The sequence below is a fragment of the Podarcis bocagei genome (genome assembly GCF_964188305.1).
Source record: "Podarcis bocagei genome assembly, chromosome: 8".
NCBI lineage: Eukaryota > Metazoa > Chordata > Lepidosauria > Squamata > Lacertidae > Podarcis > Podarcis bocagei.
This window is the reverse complement of record NC_138133.1, coordinates 37,841,876-37,860,368: the sequence shown is the minus strand read 5'-3', so window position 1 is coordinate 37,860,368 and position 18,493 is coordinate 37,841,876.

Below are 18,493 nucleotides of genomic sequence, written 5' to 3'. Positions count from 1 at the left end.
GTTTCTGAACCTAATTCAAAGTGCCCACAATTATTTTTAAAGCCGTAAACAACTTGGGGCCCAAATCTCTGAAAGAGTACCTCCTGGCCAGGAACGAAAGAGGCCCTCCTAGTGTTCCACCACACAGGGGCAGGAATCAGGTGAGGGCTTTTTCAGTGATGGCTCCAATAAAGTGGAACTCTCTTCACACAAACGCATGTCTGACACCATCTCTTTCCAGCTTCAGTATGTTGCTGCTGATGCACCTTTTTATCTTGGTCTTCATATAATGAAGGAGTGATTTTGGAGACTTCCCTGTCATGTGCTGTATTGATTGTTGATTGTAGGTTAGGTTTGTTTACTATTTTAGTTATATGTTTATATGCCAATACGTATGACACAACCTTGATGGCAGAAAGTGAAGAGGAATTAAAGAACCTTTTAATGAGGGTGAAAGAGGAGAGCGCAAAATATGGCCTGAAGCTCAACATCAAAAAAACGAAGATCATGGCCACTGGGCCCATCACCTCCTGGCAAATAGAAGGGGAAGAAATGGAGGCAGTGAGAGATTTTACTTTCTTGGGCTCCATGATCAGTGCAGATGGTGACAGCAGTCACGAAATTAAAAGACGCCTGCTCCTTGGGAGAAAGGCGATGGCAAACCTAGACAACATCTTAAAAAGCAGAGACATCACCTTGCCAACAAAGGTCCGTATAGTAAAAGCCATGGTTTTCCCAGTAGTGATGTATGGAAGTGAGAGCTGGACCATAAAGAAGGCTGATCGCCGAAGAATTGATGCTTTTGAATTATGGTGCTGGAGGAGACTCTTGAGAGTCCCATGGACTGCAAGGAGATCAAACCTATCCATTCTGAAGGAAATCAGCCCTGAGCGCTCACTGGAAGGACAGATCGTGAAGCTGAGGCTCCAATACTTTGGCCACCTCATGAGAAGAGAAGACTCCCTGGAAAAGACCCTGATGTTGGGAAAGATGGAGGGCACAAGGAGAAGGGGACGACAGAGAATGAGATGGTTGGATGGTGTTCTTGAAGCTACCAGCATGAGTTTGATCAAACTGCGGGAGGCAGTGGAGGACAGGAGTGCCTGGCGTGCTCTGGTCCATGGGGTCACGAAGAGTCGGACACGACTAAACAACAACAACAATGCCAATACGTGCCCTAGGATCATTTTGTGAAAGGTCGACACGAAATAGAATAAATAATAATAACTCTCTCTCTCTCTCGGCCATCCTGCAAACTTCAGATTAAGGGGTCTCAAGTTCAAGACTTGTAGAAATAACAAGAAACTTGGAACATGGAACATTAAGAATGTCACTATTCAAAGGAATCTGTTAAGTCTAGCCCCACTGAAATAAATAAAAGTAGCATAAGAGAGGCAGACACTAAGCACCTTTCAGTGCTACCAAGCATCATAACATTGTAATTAGCAGTCTGCATTTTCATTTTCAAACAGTAAATACAGAGTTTTATTCTTAAAGTAAAATAAATTTAAGTGGGGGGAAAGGAGAGAGAAAAAGTTGAAAGGATGAACAGAGAGAGAACTCTGAGGAAATGGGGGAGCCTGTAATATTATATTGTCCCTTGGATCTAGCACTTTACCATCTAGCAATGAAGATGACAAAGAGATAATTAAAAAGTTATTGCAATCTAAATGATTCAAAAATTGCAATTTGTCTCACCATCTAGAGAATTTTTATGCTGAAGCTCCTAAAAAGTTAACATTCAGCTGAATAGTTAGAGGTCCAATAGGCTTAGTGTAAGGCGTCTTGAGCCTTTTCCCCAAACATTAAGTAAATAATCTGTCATAAATAAATTGCTGCTTCTATTTTACTCACCAGAAAAACAGCTATACCAGAATGCAAAGGCATTCTCATTGTAATAAGCTGGGGATGGGACAGAAAATTCTAATAGATTGTCACAACCAGAGTTTTACTGGTGTGCTTATTATGAGTTTTCAGAAGTCAGTTCACTAATAGTAAGCAGAATCCAGCCAAGTCAAACAAGCTTAAGCCTCAATAATACTAGGGGTAGAGTCAAGAACATTCCTAATTCTCTCTGCAGGGAGGAGCCTGGAAGGTATAATCTGAGTCTGGCCCAAGAGAGATCTGCTTAAACTTGACCTCTGCTTTGGCAAGAGTAGCGCAACCCTACTGTGTCCCATGCTTCAGGCTACGTTCCTATTTATTTGGGAGTCAGCCCCTATTGATTAAATGGGATTTACTTCTCAGTGTATCAATAAATATAGTGTTGTGCTATAATCCACCTTTAGGCATCCATCAGCGTTTATCATGGGCTCTCTTCTGGACAGTACAGGATACCATCAATCCTACTGAAATATGAAATAAAACTCATCATGTGTTTGATTTCCTTAACCCTAACAAAATTGTTAAATATAACACAGACTATTTGTTCTGCAGACACTGAAGTCCAGCGCTGAGGGCCTTCTGGCGGTTCCCTCACTACGAGAAGCCAAGTTACAGGGAACCAGGCAGAGGGCCATCTCGGTAGTGGCACCCACCCTGTGGAACGCCCTCCCATCAGATGTCAAAGAGAAAAATAACTACCAAACTTTTATTTTTATTTTTTTATAATATTTTGTATTGCATTTTTTCCAGATAAAAACACAGTCAGATATACAAAGAAACAAGAATAAGAAAAGAAAAGAAAAAAAGATACATCATTTCGGAGCTTTTTTTTTCAATCTTCTACCGGACTTCCCCACATCTCCCTCACCGTGCATTCTTAACAATAAAAATATCAGCAAATTATAACCTTGTTTCATGCGTTTCTTTTGTACTTTCAGATCATTGCATTTTAAGTTTAAATTACTTAATTGATTAACTCTAAAAGCAAATATAATGTTATTTTAAACATTTAAACATTAGTCCTTTCATTGATATTACTTAGTTTCATATATCATCCACTCTCATTGCTGGAGCTAACCTTTCCAAATCATGCGAATTCTTATAATTCATATAGCTTGTAAAATTTTTGCAAATAGTCCTTAAATTTTTTCCAGTCCTCCTCCATTGCTTCTTCTCCCAAATCTCGGATCCTGGCAGTCATCTCGGCCAATTCCATATAGTCCATCAATTGCGTTTGCCACTCTTCCAGTGTGGGTAAATCTTGAGTCTTCCAATATTTTGCAATAAGAATTCTTGCTGCTGTGGTTGCATACATAAAAAACGTTCTGTCCTTCTTTAACACCTTTTGGCCGACAATGCCCAAGAGAAAGGCCTCTGGTTTCTTAGGGAAGGTGTACTTAAACACCTTTTTTAACTCATTGTAAATCATTTCCCAGAAGGCCTTCACTTTTGGACAAGTCCACCATAGGTGAAAGAATGTCCCTTCAGCCTCCTTACATTTCCAACATTTATTATCAGACAAGTGATATATCTTAGCAAGCTTGACTGGGGTCATGTACCACCTGTATATCATTTTCATAATGTTTTCTTTCAAGGCATTACATGCCGTAAATTTCATACCGGTAGTCCATAACTTTTCCCAGTCTTCAAACATAATGTTGTACCCAATGTCTTGAGCCCATTTTATCATGGCTGATTTAACTGTCTCATCCTGAGTGTTCCATTTAAGCAGCAAGTTATACATTCTTGATAATAACTTAGTCTTTGGTTCTAACAATTCTGTCTCTAGTTTCGATTTTTCCACCTGGAATCCTGTTTTTTTATCCATCTTAAACACCTCTTGAATTTGAGCATAATGAAACCAATCTTGCACCTTATTCTTTAGTTTTTCATAGCTCTGTAATCTCCAATTTTCTAATAACTACCAAACTTTTAGAAGACATCTGAAGGCAGCCCTGTTTAGGGAAGCTTTTAATGTTTAATAGGTTATTGTATTTTAGTGTTTTGTTGGAAGCCGCCCAGAGTGGCTGGGGAAACCCAGCCAGATGGGTGGGGCATAAATAATTATTATTATTGTTGTTATTATTATTATTATTATTATTATTATTATTATTATTATTATTATTATTACTATTATTGAAAACAGCTAAGTTCAGAACCTTATTAACTTCTTGGATTTTAAGATAGCTCAGCCCTAATGAACTTATCAAAGGAAAAAGCTGCATAATTTATCACTTCAGATTGAATATTATTGGCAGTGCTTTTTTCCTTAAAAAATTGTTTAGGGCATACTCTCATTTTCCTACTCATATTGAAATACTGCCCCTCAATGAGGCCAGACATAGATTCACAAAATGTTTAGGGGTATGTGTACCCCTGTGTCTCCCCAGAAAAAAACCCAATGATTATTAGTGTACTGGAAATATGCAGAAGATCATTGGGATATTGAGGAGTTTGTGTGGTGTGATGTACTTCATCTTTCCATAACCCATCTTCCTGAACTTCTTAGTAGTCTGAAGGTGTGACTATGTCTGCAAATCACATCTGATACTGTCAGAAAATCAAAGTGAAAGGCTGTTACTTTTTTAAATTAATAAAAAAAACCCAAATCCCTTAGATATATCTGTCTGCAATTTAGTAGACTCAATCCACTCTGGATGTACCTGTAAAATTCATCCACTTTAGTCAAAACAGGAAAATGTTTTAGTCATTTATATATTCCCCATTATAGTGAATAGTGGACAAAGAGCTTTGTTTTATAAAGAGTGGCTTAGAACCTAGACCACAGATTAGAGGGAGCACAGAGAAACTCAGATTTCAATATTTAGGTCATGCAACGTACTGGTACAAGGCAATTCTTGGAGTGTGCACACCCTTAATATTTTCCCTTCAGACCTATTCTGATATTATTTTTTCCCCTGGGATGTGCAGAGAGGGCACGGGGCTCTAGACCTGTCCCAAAAGGCACTTATGCTGCCGTCTTGCTGTGCTGCTGACCAAAATGCAGTCTGTTGAAAAATAGTCACAAACACAAAACAGAGGAGCCCAGGAAATGTATTTAACTGCTTCATTCTTTATTGTGTTTATTCTGGAGGCTTGCATGAATAATTCAGGACATTTCAGGATTGCTGAGGGAAAAATATATTCTTTTAAGAGGTTTAGTTCTCAAAGGATGTTTTTACCAAGTTAAGATGATGGCAGCAAACTTTTAGGAAATATGGGGTGATTTTGAAATACTAACCTGCTCAAGAATAAGCAGTGCAACATTAATACAAAGAGACTGTCAGAACTCTTGCCTCAAATCTCTCATTTTTATTTTTTTAATTGTCTCTGCAGAGCTCAGTCAACTCAAAATATTGTTTTCCTGAAACCTACTTTCGAGAATTGTCTCTGATGGCAATTACAGTACATGCCAAATTACCCTATAGAGTCGATAATTTTAAAGAGTTAAGAAAAATCTGTACCATTTGAGCAGTCCTTTCCAAAAACCTCATTGTAAATCATCCTAGCCGGCTGGTGATATTTTATCTCTTCTGACAGAGAAAAGGAGATATCAGATAATCTTGTACTGTTGCTTGACAACAGCAGTGATCATTTTCATTCTTTTCCTGCTGAATGTATTAAACTAGAGAGGTCAAGTAGACTTTGGTGGGACCACACAGCTGGTCATTTGTTAATGTAACAGAACTCTCATTATCCTGTTAACTGACCCTTAAATATTTCAGACTCATTAAGTCTGTAAGAAAAGCTCAGCTGGATCAGACCAAAGGACTCTTTGCTGCCTCATTCTGTTCTCACAGTGGTCAACCAGGAGCCTATGGAAAAACCACCAGCAGGGCATCATGTGTCCCCATGTAGTTATTGTGGAAATGAATGGCTTGTGTGAATAGCAGAAGTTGTTGCCTTTTGATCAACTCCAGCATTTTCTTTTTCTTTTTTAGTAGTATAGCTTGTTAGCTAATCAGGTAAAGGATGTCCTGCAGCAAGGGATGGGGAGGCACTGGTCTTCAAGACGTTGTCAGACTACAATTCCAATCACTACTCAAGCACTGGCTATATTGCCGAAACTGGTTTCAGGCATTAAGTAGAATAAATTGAACTGTGTCTGCGGATGGGGATGGAATAGATGTGTAAGTTTAGGGTGCTACAGTCAGAGTGTGTAAAGCAGGTTGAGAATACATTCACATGGCAGTTGATTCTGTTTTCACGTCTCCCTAAATGCTAATTTCCCACATTATATTAAAGCTTTTGCATGGTTTTAAAGCTACTTCTGCAACAACAGTGGAATACAGTGGAACTAAAGTGGAATACAGTGCAGGTTTAACAGTCATTTCCATATTATTTGCAAATGGAACTTTTCTGGAAGCAAATAACATGTAAATTAGCACTAAACTTGCACTATATTGTTCCAGAAGTGGCTTTTATGGGAAAGCTCAAGTATAATGTGGAACTTAACAGTTAGGGGAAAGCCATGAATAAACTGCTATGTGGATGCACCCTATGATCTGCCATTTACGCCTTCACTTTCCCCACTTTACTGTCCAAAGCAGTACTAAGGCAATCTATAAAAAGAGGAAGGAATCAGCACAGGAAACTGATCGGGATGGAATATCTCCCCTTCTGTTTATCAGATTGATCTGCATGGATCAGCACAGAAAGGGGTCTAGGTCTGTCCTGTGAGTGAGCTGGCCACACCCAGAGCTAGCATGCAGCCCTCAGAGTGTTAGCCTAGGTTGAATGTGGCCCTCAAAAAAAAAAAAAAAAAGGTTAGCCATCTCTACTTATAATCCTCAATAACAATAACAGATGGATGTCGCATCTGGGTTACTGTTTATATACAAACTCACTGCAAGCTTAGTGAATGGTTGTGCAAACTTTATTCTTGATGAGGCCTGTGAGTCTGCACAAAATAGTAAATAATTTTGCCAGTCCACACCCTTGAGTCAGCTGTTCAAGAACTGGCTTCCTAGGTGTTAAAGGAGCTAGTTGATAATGCATATATTATAGGGTCATTGCTTACACATGTGTAATAGTTATTAACCATACATTTAGCATTTGAGGCTTTCTGGCTACTTTAAGTAGCATGTTGCAATGTTTGGCAATGCACAGGTTGAACCACTTGCAAGTCTTTTGCCATGTCCCATGGTATATATAATGCACATTGAAATACCCCCTTGGGAAGAGGCTTAGCTATGTGCTGCAATGGAATAGCACACATTTTGTGTGCATGAAGAGGTCTCTTTTAGTGGATGGGGAAGCCCATGACAATGAAGGAAGCCCATATAATATATGAGAGCTATGTCAGTGGGCCAAGGGAAAAGTGCATTCACTGAACCTTTTGCCATGAAACTATTGGTCACAAATCCATATATGATAAGGGGGTGACTGTTGTCTTCAGAAACAAAAATTCATATCACAGAAAAGTCTTCACACATTTAAGGTCACCATCCTTAAATTGGATTTACAAGTTTCAAGTGTCTAGTTATGAATTCATGAGCTGGAAATGTGCAATCATAAAATTTATTAGCCTCCCCCAGCTCAACCTTTTAGAACACGACACTATGGAAAGATTTATGAAGTTGCATCAGAGTTGCAAGCTTATGATGTCACCAGACAATTTCACATTATCCCAATTTTTTTTTAGAGGCACAACAGTCTATATCTTATGAATTACTACAAAAAAGAGCCATACATTTTGGGAACTGAGCAGGCATATTAACTGCCAAATAGACGTTCAGGAGCGCCTTTTCATTATCTTGACAAAAACATGGCTGGGTTTTGGGAAACTGAGCAGTATATGACTCTAATATCTACTGCCATCTCTATAAATTTTAAGGCTAGTAACATCCCTAGCCTTATTATATTGTGGATCTAATGTATCACATGGCTGATTAGTGGATCCATAAATTCACTCAACTAGAATCAAGAGGAAGTTGTGCATTTTTCATCTTGTTATTTGTTCAACGCACTGGGTCTACTAGACCCTTAGAGTTTAATGTACTCTATGTAGTAATCAGCAACAGTGCTTTCTCTATTTCCCCTCTGTTATAAGATACTAAATCCCTATTGCTGAGCCTCAATGGATCATTTTTAACACTAATCTCTGATAAAATGGTATTCATTTGATACTGTAAAAATCACTAGAACCAGATTTCCCAAGATAATATTGCAACTAACAACTTATTTACTGTTCTGAAATAAGTATAGGCTCCATAGTTCACTGGTAAAGCTCATGTTCAGACATCTCCAATAGAGTTAATCAGCTGGATGGAGCTGATGGGACTTACAGTCCAAAGCATTTGAAGTGCACTAGGCTGGGTTTGGCCAGAGAAGACCCAATGTAAGGGATCAACAGTTGGCAGAATTATTCTTTCTTTGTGGATATGCAATAGACCGAGCCTATATCATAAACAAGATATAGCTTAGCCAAAACTGCATGCCTGTCAGGAGCTGGAGTCAGGGGCAGGTCAGCAATAAAACACCTGGTGATGGTGAAGTTACCTCTTTATTCAAAGAAACCAAAACAGTGCAGGCCTAGTGATCACAGCAACTCTTTCCAGCAGGCCTTGCCCCAATAAGGCAGTTGCAAGAACTGAAGGTTCCTGCCTCTCTCTAAGGTTCTTCCAAAGGTTCCTTCCCCAGCAGCCTAAGGCTACTTCATCTTGTCTCTTTTTGCTCCACCCTCTTCAATTCTCTGCATGTTCTGGGAGGCCAGAGGAGAGCTGGTCACAGCAGGAGAGGGAGATTCCCTGGCTTCTTCAGCAACCTGCTTCCACTCTGCCTCTCCCCCACCCCTGTTTCTGAACTGCCCTCTGCCCCAGCCTCTTCTTGCTCACTAAACCCTGTTACATCTTCTGCTTCCAACACCTCCTCCTCCTCCCAGTCTGCTCCCAAAAACTGGTCTTCAGAGGCATACCGGTACTACATTTGGTAGTGGAAGCAGCAGATAGTTACCGTGGCTAGCAGCCATTGATATCCCTAGACACTATAAATTTGTCTCGGCCTCTTTTAAGGCCATCCAAGTTGGTGGCCATCCCTACATTTTGTGGAAGCAAATTCCATAGTTTAACTATGTGCTGTGTGAATAGATACTTTTTTTGTCTTTAGTGTAGAATCTCAAACAGCTCACTAATCGCTTAGTGAGAGCCCCGTGATTCAGAGTCTTGGGATTTTCCCCACAATTTGATCATAACTAGAAATGTTATGTATGTGTAGAGGGGTATTTAATTCCACCTCCACCTTAGTAGCAACCTTTCCTTTTCCCTCAACTGCACTGCATTTATGTTTTCTCTGAATCAGAATAAACTTTGGGATGTGATACAGTCATGTGGTTCTCTGAACGGTATCCTGTTACAAGATTTATGCATTTATATAACCAATCAATTCTTATAAGGAAATATCACCTCAATGTGGTGAAACACAAATACAGCACAGGAAAGGCAATACTTAATTTCAGTGGTTCCATTTCCTGTAATTATCTCTATTATAATCTCTATAATTCTCTTTAAGTGAAGGAATATTTAGAAAGAGTAACCTCAAAAGAACTACAGAGCAGTATAATCTTACAGTGGCATTTCTGTGAAGAAAAAACAGTTGTATAAATTCTACCTAACTTAACTTCCTCTTCTCTTCCTCCTCCTCTTCTTCTTCTTCTTCTTCTTCTTCTTCTTCTTCTTCTTCTTCTTCTTCGTTTTATTTTTAAATGTCTTATTGCTTTGAAGTATTTCTTTTGTGCAACAACAAACAAAGGGATAGTGGTTGTAACAATGCCTTTTCCCCTTCCCTTTTAGGAAGGAATGTGAACAGAAACATGTTAAAAATATATTACTAGAGTGAAAAGAAATCAGTGTTAAAAGAAAACAATTTGGATTCCACATGCACCCACACACCCACCAAAAAAACAAAGATCCACATAATCCCAAAAGTTAATGTATTTCTGACGTTTGTTATATTATTACTATGTTTGTATTTTGGTACACTATAATGTAATTGGCATGGCCTTTGGCTAACATAATAAACTTACTGAATGAATGTATTTCTAATGTGCTGTAATTAATAATCAATGTAATATAGTGTTTAGAATGTCCAACTAGAAGGGTAGCTCAATTGGCTGGAGTGTGGTGCTGATAACACCAAACTTGCATGTTTGATCCCCGTAAGAGACAGCTGCATATTCCTGCACTGCATGGGGTTGAACTAGATGATCTTCAGGGTCCCTTCCAACTCTATGATACTAAAAAACCAACCTATGAGAGTTCCAGTGGCTTCAGAGAGAATGAAGAATACATTTGCCAGGTAGGCCAGAACATAATGTGTCCTTGGCACATGGCAAACAAGCTACTTTAGAGTCATTAACTTTCACAGTGCTTGAAAAAAGATTGCCTGCTTTAGTCACAGCTGTCATCCTCTGCAGTCCTTAAATCTTTTTGCTTTTGTCACAGGCCTGTGCTGTGAAAGGGAGAGCAACACAGTTTTGGCTACTCACACGCTATCCCTTCTTTCCTATAAATCAAAACATCATTAGGTAATCTAATAGGTTATATATATTCAAAACAAGTTAGACCTTGGGCGGAAAATTTAACACAGAAAATAAATGATGGAAACTCCAAGTCTGTACAATTTGTGACCCATCAAGCTGAACGCAACCCAACAACAATGTTACCTGACTACTGTGCACGTGGCAGTGCCTCAGTTTTCACCATCTCAGGCAAGAGCCCAAACCAGAGGTCTGGCAACTTCTTCGGAATGGTGTAGTGGTTAAGAGCGGTTGTCTCGTAATCTGGTGAACCGGGTTCACGTCCCCACTCCTCCACATGCAGCTGCTGGGTGACCTTGAGCTAGTCACACTTCTCTGAAGTCTCTCAGCCTTACTCACCTCACAGAGTGTTTGTTGTAGGGGAGGAAGGGAAAGGAGATTGTTAGCCGCTTTGAGACTCCTTAAGGTGAGTGAAAGGTGGGATAGCAAGTCCAAATTTCTTCTCCTCCTCCTCCTCCTCCTCCTCCTCTTCTTCTTCTACCAGGGATATGGAATGTTTTGGGCCACCTTCTGGAGGTCTGCATTCCAGCTGCAGGTATGGCCAGAGGTAGAAATGGATGGAAGACCAGCTATCAAATGTCAGAGATTTCAATATGCACTCAACCAGATATCCATCTCTCCATCCTTCAGTCAGCCAAACAAGAGTGCAAGGACCCATTCTAGCCTCTTGAACCTTTCCTTATGCAATGTAATGAAGTGTTGCAACTCTGATATATTGAACAGGGGAGAATTAAGAGGCTGCATGGGACAAACACAACAAGTATGGTAGCCCATTCCCCTTGGAGTATACTCAGGGAATGAACTTCCTTTACCATAATTTTTGTCACCAGACTGGCTATTTTGACTCTCCATGGAAGCTATCTGGTGCTGACATAGATGACCTCTGACAGAAAAGAGAGTTTGCTTGGCCAGCTGATCTCTAGCCAAGCAAAGCCTTTTGTCTACCAGGGAAATTGGCAATTCTTCTCCATTTTGTATTTTAGTTACCCTGGAGAAGAATTCAGGGACTTGTAATGCTTGCCTCTCCTTTGAGGCAGGCTTTAACAAACCTCAAGTCTTTTTCTAAGTATGGTTCAAAACAACTTATTTGGTATCCCTAATCCTAATGAGAGAGAAGTGTATCGTAGATTATCTTTTTCTGGATGGGACTTTGGAGTGCAAGTTCATCATTTTTAATACCTATGATTCTTCAGCAATTTGGAAGCAAGTCTCATTGACATCAGTGGAGCAAACTTTCTAGTCTAATCAGTGGACTTTTTAAAGGCGTGAATAGTGGTGGATGGTAGAAGTGGAGGAAACCTAGGACTGCACATAAAAGCATGAAATTATCCATGTACCTGCAGATATTCTATTTATATTGATTTATTACAATGCTGCCCTGTGACTTGGAGCTCTGAATCAATTTAAAGAGTTAATATATGCCTTTGATTAAAGGGAAGTAAAGCAAGTTAGACATCAAGAGAAGGGCTGTGTTTAAGTTCAATAGTGATAGCAACTGTGCTTTTGGGATCCCTGGACTATAAGAACCCAGTGAGGCTTTGTCAAAGATGACAAACTGCTTTCAACCATAGCATGCCATTCAGAAAACAAGGGAGGGGAGTAAGATTCCTTGATCCTTGATATAAGGTGTGCCTCTCTGCAACCTGTAATATGGATAGTGTCCAGTCTTTCCAATTCCCCCCTTTCCATTCTAAATGCATTTATTTATAGCTGAATTAGTTTTGTTCCACAGACAGCTCTTGTGATGAGTAGCTCTAAAGCCTTGACTATTGTGTCCCCAACAATGCATCCAACCTTCAAAGCCACTTAAATACCATGCCCTTCCCCCCCCCCTTCTAAAGGAAAAGAACAACATGCAGAGCCATCTCTAAGTAGTCATCATTATATCTGATATGGCATTACGTCCATTAGCATGAACATCTCTTACAAAGAGCTGTACTCTTTCTACCATCACCATAGAGAAGAAAATTTAATAATTTGATTTAAACAAAAACCTTACACGGCAGCATAGTTATACTTTGTAATGCTTTAGAAAGCCGACAAAATCAGATACACCAGATCTCTCATCAATACAATTGAATTCCTAATGTAGCTGTATTCCTTTGAAACTTGGGTGTACCGGCTAAAGCTATGTTGCAGATATTAATATTGTGCAGTTTCACGTGACTGGAAGAATAAGAATTGACTTCTTTTCGAAATGAAGTATTGTCCAGACCCATAAAAATATTATTTAAATTTTACTAGAACAACTTTATTTAAAACAGAATTAAAACATCTGATATACATCTAATACATCCAATGCATCCATACAATGTCTTGTGCTGTCCAGCACAGGCTCAGCATCTTAGAAATAAAAGATAACTTTGTCTCTCTTCCAATCCAGCCTGCTTTAGCCTGTCTCTAGCCCCAGGCTATTGCAGCTCTTGGTTTGAGATTTGCAGCTCAATACCTCTATCACCTGATAGAAGGTTACAACACTTACATGTTAGCTACCAGAGAAACAACAATCAGTTAGTTAATCATTAACTCGGCAAGAGCCCAGAATCCTTAGAAAAACAACTGTGGAAAACCCCCAATGTTAGCAATACACATTTTAAGCCTCCATTAATACACATACAGGGGACGCGGGTGGCGCTGTGGGTAAAACCTCAGTGCCTAGGACTTGCCGATCGTATGGTCGGCGGTTCGAATCCCCACGGCGGGGTGAGCTCCCGTCTTTCGGTTCCAGCTCCTGCCCACCTAGCAGTTCGAAAGCACCCCTTAGTGCAAGTAGATAAATAGGTACCGCTTTATAGCGGGAAGGTAAACGGCGTTTCCGTGTGCTGTGCTGGTGCAGGCTCGCCAGAGCAGCTTCGTCACGCTGGCCATGTGACCCGGAAGTGTCTCCGGACAGCGCTGGCCCCCGGCCTCTTAAGTGAGATGGGCGCACAACCCTAGAGTCGGACACGACTGGCCCATACGGGCAGGGGTACCTTTACCTTTAATACACATACATTTTCATTTCTGTGTGATTATCATTATACTTAACAGGCTACACTCTTATACCCACTTACCAGAGAATAAGCCACACTGAACTCAATGGCACTTACATCTGAAAAAGCAAGTATAGGATTCTGCTTTAATAGTGTGACTCAGAAAGACCCTAATTCAAATAGTGTCTCCTCTATAAGCTCACTCTGGCAAGCCAAGTTCTATTTTCACAGTATCAGTTTCCCCCACTCAGAGCCAGTGTGGTGTAGTGGTTAATGTGCTGTGGTAAGACCGGAGTTCAAATCCCCAATCACCAAGCCCTGAAGCTTGGGTGGCTGACCTTGGGCTGGTCATAGTATCTCAACCCAACCTATCCCATAGATCTGTTGTGAAGATAAGATGGAAAGGGATAGAATTATGTACGCCACCTACAGCGCCTTGGAGAAGTGAGGTATAAATATAATAATAATTACAATAATAAAAAATAATAAAAAACTGTAATATGGGAATAGTAATACAGTTATTGTTTTACTTGCTGTAAAACATGTTGTCTACTGCTGAGGAATACTCTTCTCATAACATATGTGAAAATCAAGTAACATGTATATTTTAAAGTGTATGATGTGTAGTAAAAACTGGCCTTTTTACTGTGGCTTTTAATGGCTAACTGATGAGCGACTCAAATTTTACCAGAACTTGTTGTCTTGGGTATGTTGTTTATCATGCACTGGTTTTATCTTCCATATGGAGTACAGGGAGGAGGGAAAATGTCCTCCCCAGGGCCAGTTAGGGAAGGGGGGAGCTCCAAAAAATTCTCCTCAACCCTGAACTGGTAACTGACTAATCCTACAAATTAATTCTTAAGGGATAGGAAGGTTCAGGAGGGGCATGCTAGAAGAGGATGGTGAGGATGGGAGTAATCCTTGCTTTTAATGGGGAATTACCTCACCTCACCATTGACTAATAATAATAATAATAATAATAAATTTTATTTATATCCCGCCCTCCCCAGCCGAAGCCGGGCTCAGGGCGGCTAACAACAATAAAACAGTACAAAAGTACTGTATTCCTTCCTGCATTCCTTTGCGGGTGAATCACCCCCCCAGAAGATTATCATAGTGAATAGAATATGCCTCGTGCCTTATTAATAGTGTCCGTGTGAGCATTTGATACTTATCAAAATGGGTAGTCTCCAACTAACTCCTACTTAGAGTAAAACTATTAAAAATAATGGATTTAGATTAGTCAAGTTCATTTATTTCAGTGGATCTAATTTGAGTATGACTAAATCCTGGATACAATCCAATTTTTCTATTGTTCCCTTAGATCTTTGTAAAATAAGATTTACAGATAAAACTAGATATATTGCAGCTTTTATCGATAGTTCCTGCTTTCATTGTAAAAGTGCATTTTCCCGGGAAACATACAGGCGTCCATAGATACGGGTTGTAAATCTGGATTTTACACACTTTTATTTACATAGGAAACAGTCACCCAACCTTTAAGTCTCAGACACAGAGATAAATGTGTCTGTGCTTCTGGACTGTATGTGAATTGACTTAATCTTTCTGCTGTTAAATGCCATATGAACAGAACAATCCTTTTGAGGTGGGGATTTGTGGTAGAGCAACCACCACATGCTATAACTTGCTGGTTCAATGCAGGGCAGAAAGTGGAGGTGGCTATTTACTTATTTCCCCCAGTGCAAACATTGGTACCAATAGATGAGAATTAATTATACCACCTCCAGAGCTGGTGCAGTTCTTAGATCTTTAGAGGGCATGTCAAGATAATGGGGGCAGGGCTGCCCTGCCCCATACCTTTCACTGGTGGCCAGGAGTGCCAGCTTGGCCCCACGACCATGGGTGTCCAGGGCTGTGGGTGCCATGCAGCGTGCATGGCTCTGGCACTGAAATTTGTGGGTGCCCAGTCCCTTCATGGGGAATTTTGTGGGTGCTTGGACACCCAGGGCCCCAAGGAGTTGGCACCTTTGTTGGTGGCACATTGTCTATGAAGTTATCCACAGGCATGCCAGAAGCTCCTCTGTGGCTGCACATGGTATTCCCCACTGTGAAGCAACACTTCCATAGATCCCAAAGACCCCCTGGCCGGCCTTTGGGTGACTGTAGAACAGTGACCTAAAATAAATCTTATATAAACCTATTTCAGTTTGAACAACACAATCCTAGCCATGTCTACTCAGAAATAAATCCTACTGAATTCAATGGTGCTTACTCCCAGGTAAGTAGGATTAGAATTGCAGCCTTAGTTGTGTAACATTCTTAATTCCAGTAGGAATAATACATTTCTACTGATCGCATATAACCAATGGCTACAAATCTTTTCCTCACCCCCCCCCCCCTTTTTATGTCTTGAATAATGTATTGTTTGGAATAATAATAAGGTGTCATATATTAAACACAACAGCCGTTTTTGTTCAGATATAATTTCCGTCAACTGATACAAATTTTGTCAGATGACATCTAATTGGTGCATTTCTCTGAAGCAGCATTTTAAAAGTGCTTTATCTTTATGGTGTTCTTTTTTGTTTGTTAGTTTGTTAAAGCAGGTTAAATGTGGAACTTAGCTATGATATCTATATATGCCATAATATTGATTATTTGACTATTTAATTTCCATACCACTTAATATATTAAATATATATCTAAGCAGTGTACAGAAAACTAAAGGAACATACAACTTTAAAATATTGCAAAAATACACAGTTGCATATAAAAATATTACATTAATATAAAATATTTCCATTAAAATGATCATCATATTTGTCCATTAAATACAAACAGCAACTTATTAGGTCCCCATAAGGAAATCTGCATTTCCTGTGTCTAGATATGTGTCGAGGAATAAAGGCCTCCAGGTCCTTTCATTATGGGAAGTTAAATAATATTGAAATCTCACTGGCTTTCTGTGGCACAGAATTATAATGCAATTAAAAAGCTCTGATATGTGATTTGTATGGAAGGCCCAGAGAGCTGTAACCTGATTAACTATATGACTTATGTGAGTTACCCACAGGGAGTTAAAAGGATCTAAATAATTACAAGCATAGTGCAGGTCATCTACAAAATATATTGTCTGTGAAAAGATTTAAGTATGTGAATTAATATATTTCCATTGATTTGGCCCACAATAAGCTGTTGTTGTATAATATTGTTTCACTGGTCATCATTATTAATGTTTGGGGTCAAATTCTCAGCAGTATAGTATGGCATAAACTTAAGTATTTCTACTATCCGTGATAGTAAAATTTCTTAATAGCACACATATCAAATGGATTTCACCATCTTATTTGTTTACTTCAAATTCTGTCCTTGATCCTAAGATCTTAGAGATATGACAATATTACAAAAGCAGAATGCATAAAACCAGCACATGTTTGTCTAAACCAGCATGTTTTGAGCTGGCCTCTAAAAAAGCAACAATTGTGATGCCTCCTGAATTGCAAGGTGTAGGGGTTGCAAAGCCAGGACACTGCTATGGAGAAGGGCAAGCCATGTATTACCATATTATATAAAGACAGTAAGGAACTCCCATACCCATTGCAGATAATTTCAGCTTCTAGGCAGAACTATTTCTGGGGAGATGCTCCTTCAAGTTACCAGGTCTTAAGTCATTCATTGACAACCCAAGGGCTTTATCATGGACCACTCCTTTGAACTGCAAATATATTGGCATCCTTTGTAGTCCTTTAAGAAGTGGAGTGATGTGACTCTGAGCTGGTATGCTGCCCATGAGGGAATATGTCCCTTCAGATCAGAGGTGGCCAGTCCCATTCTGCGACCTGAGACAGAATGGGAAGGCCCTCCCCACAGAAGTCTGATTTACTAGACTTCTGCGGCAGCAGTGTCTTCCAGGGAGATCCTGCAAGATTCATTGAGATTCTCATGAGATCTCTCGGGAAGCACACCCCACAGGATTCTGCTGCCTGAGTTTTCTATGTGTAACATTTTCTTTCTATTATAGAGAGGAGCATTCAATATGAGACTCTGACCTACCGTCTCAAATCATATAACCCTGTCACATGTTTACCACCGCAGTGAGATACCGTATTTTTCGCTCTATAACACGCACCTGACCATAACACGCACGTAGTTTTTAGAGGAGGAAAATCCGTAGGCATGCCACCCGTAGGCATTCCCTCCATAACACGCACAGACATTTCCCCTTACTTTTTAGGAGGAAAAAAGTGAGTGTTATGGTGCAAAAAATACGGTATATGGCAAAGATGTAATGCATTTCCATAGGTAAGATACATACTGTGTGGTGCTGGTCACTGCACAGAACATTTTGTTTTGGGCGGGGGGTCTCTCCAATATGCGTTAGAATTAGCAGATGTCTTGATCTGCCAGAGAAAGGAATTAGCCAACATTAGAACAAGCCAAGAGAAGTTACCTAATGGAAGACAAAGTTACACAAGATATACAGTAATTTAAACACTGAAAATGTGAGGAGGAAGCTGATATTGCTACTAGTAGCAGGCAATTCTCTCTAAATATCATTCCACCTTTCTATATAGTCAGGGAAGAAAGTTTTCTAAAATTTAATGCGACATAGTAAGCTAATTATACTTTTACAACACAGAACTGTTAAAGCAGGGTACAAGAATAATTCATAAGCATCCCAAAGAGATATGAATAAATAAAACTGGCACAGTAAATCTGCATACCTTAGGAATGACAATTAAACAATCTATTGTAGTAGAAGAAACCTAGCTGAAGAAGACGAAGTGAGCAAAAACCAGAAGATGGGCTTCAGAAGTTGTGGCTTTTTTAAAGAAACATTTATTTGGGGGAAGCATTATTTAAGAAACATTTCTCTTAAGCAGATTGCTTTTGAATTGTGGGCACAAAGGATTATTATTATTATTATTATTATTATTATTATTATTAAAATATGATTCAACATTTATAAGTAGCAGAGCATAGGATGAGGTACTGGAATTCCAGTGCTGGCATAAAAACTGTATGTACCCCGGCAGTCAGTGACCCTGCTGCAGTAACACTAAGGAAGAGCTCCTATACAAAGCAGGAAGACTATGCAGAAGACATTGTGTGTATGTGAAAAGGTGTCAGGGTTGTTGGTGGCACCTAAATAAGCCTTTTT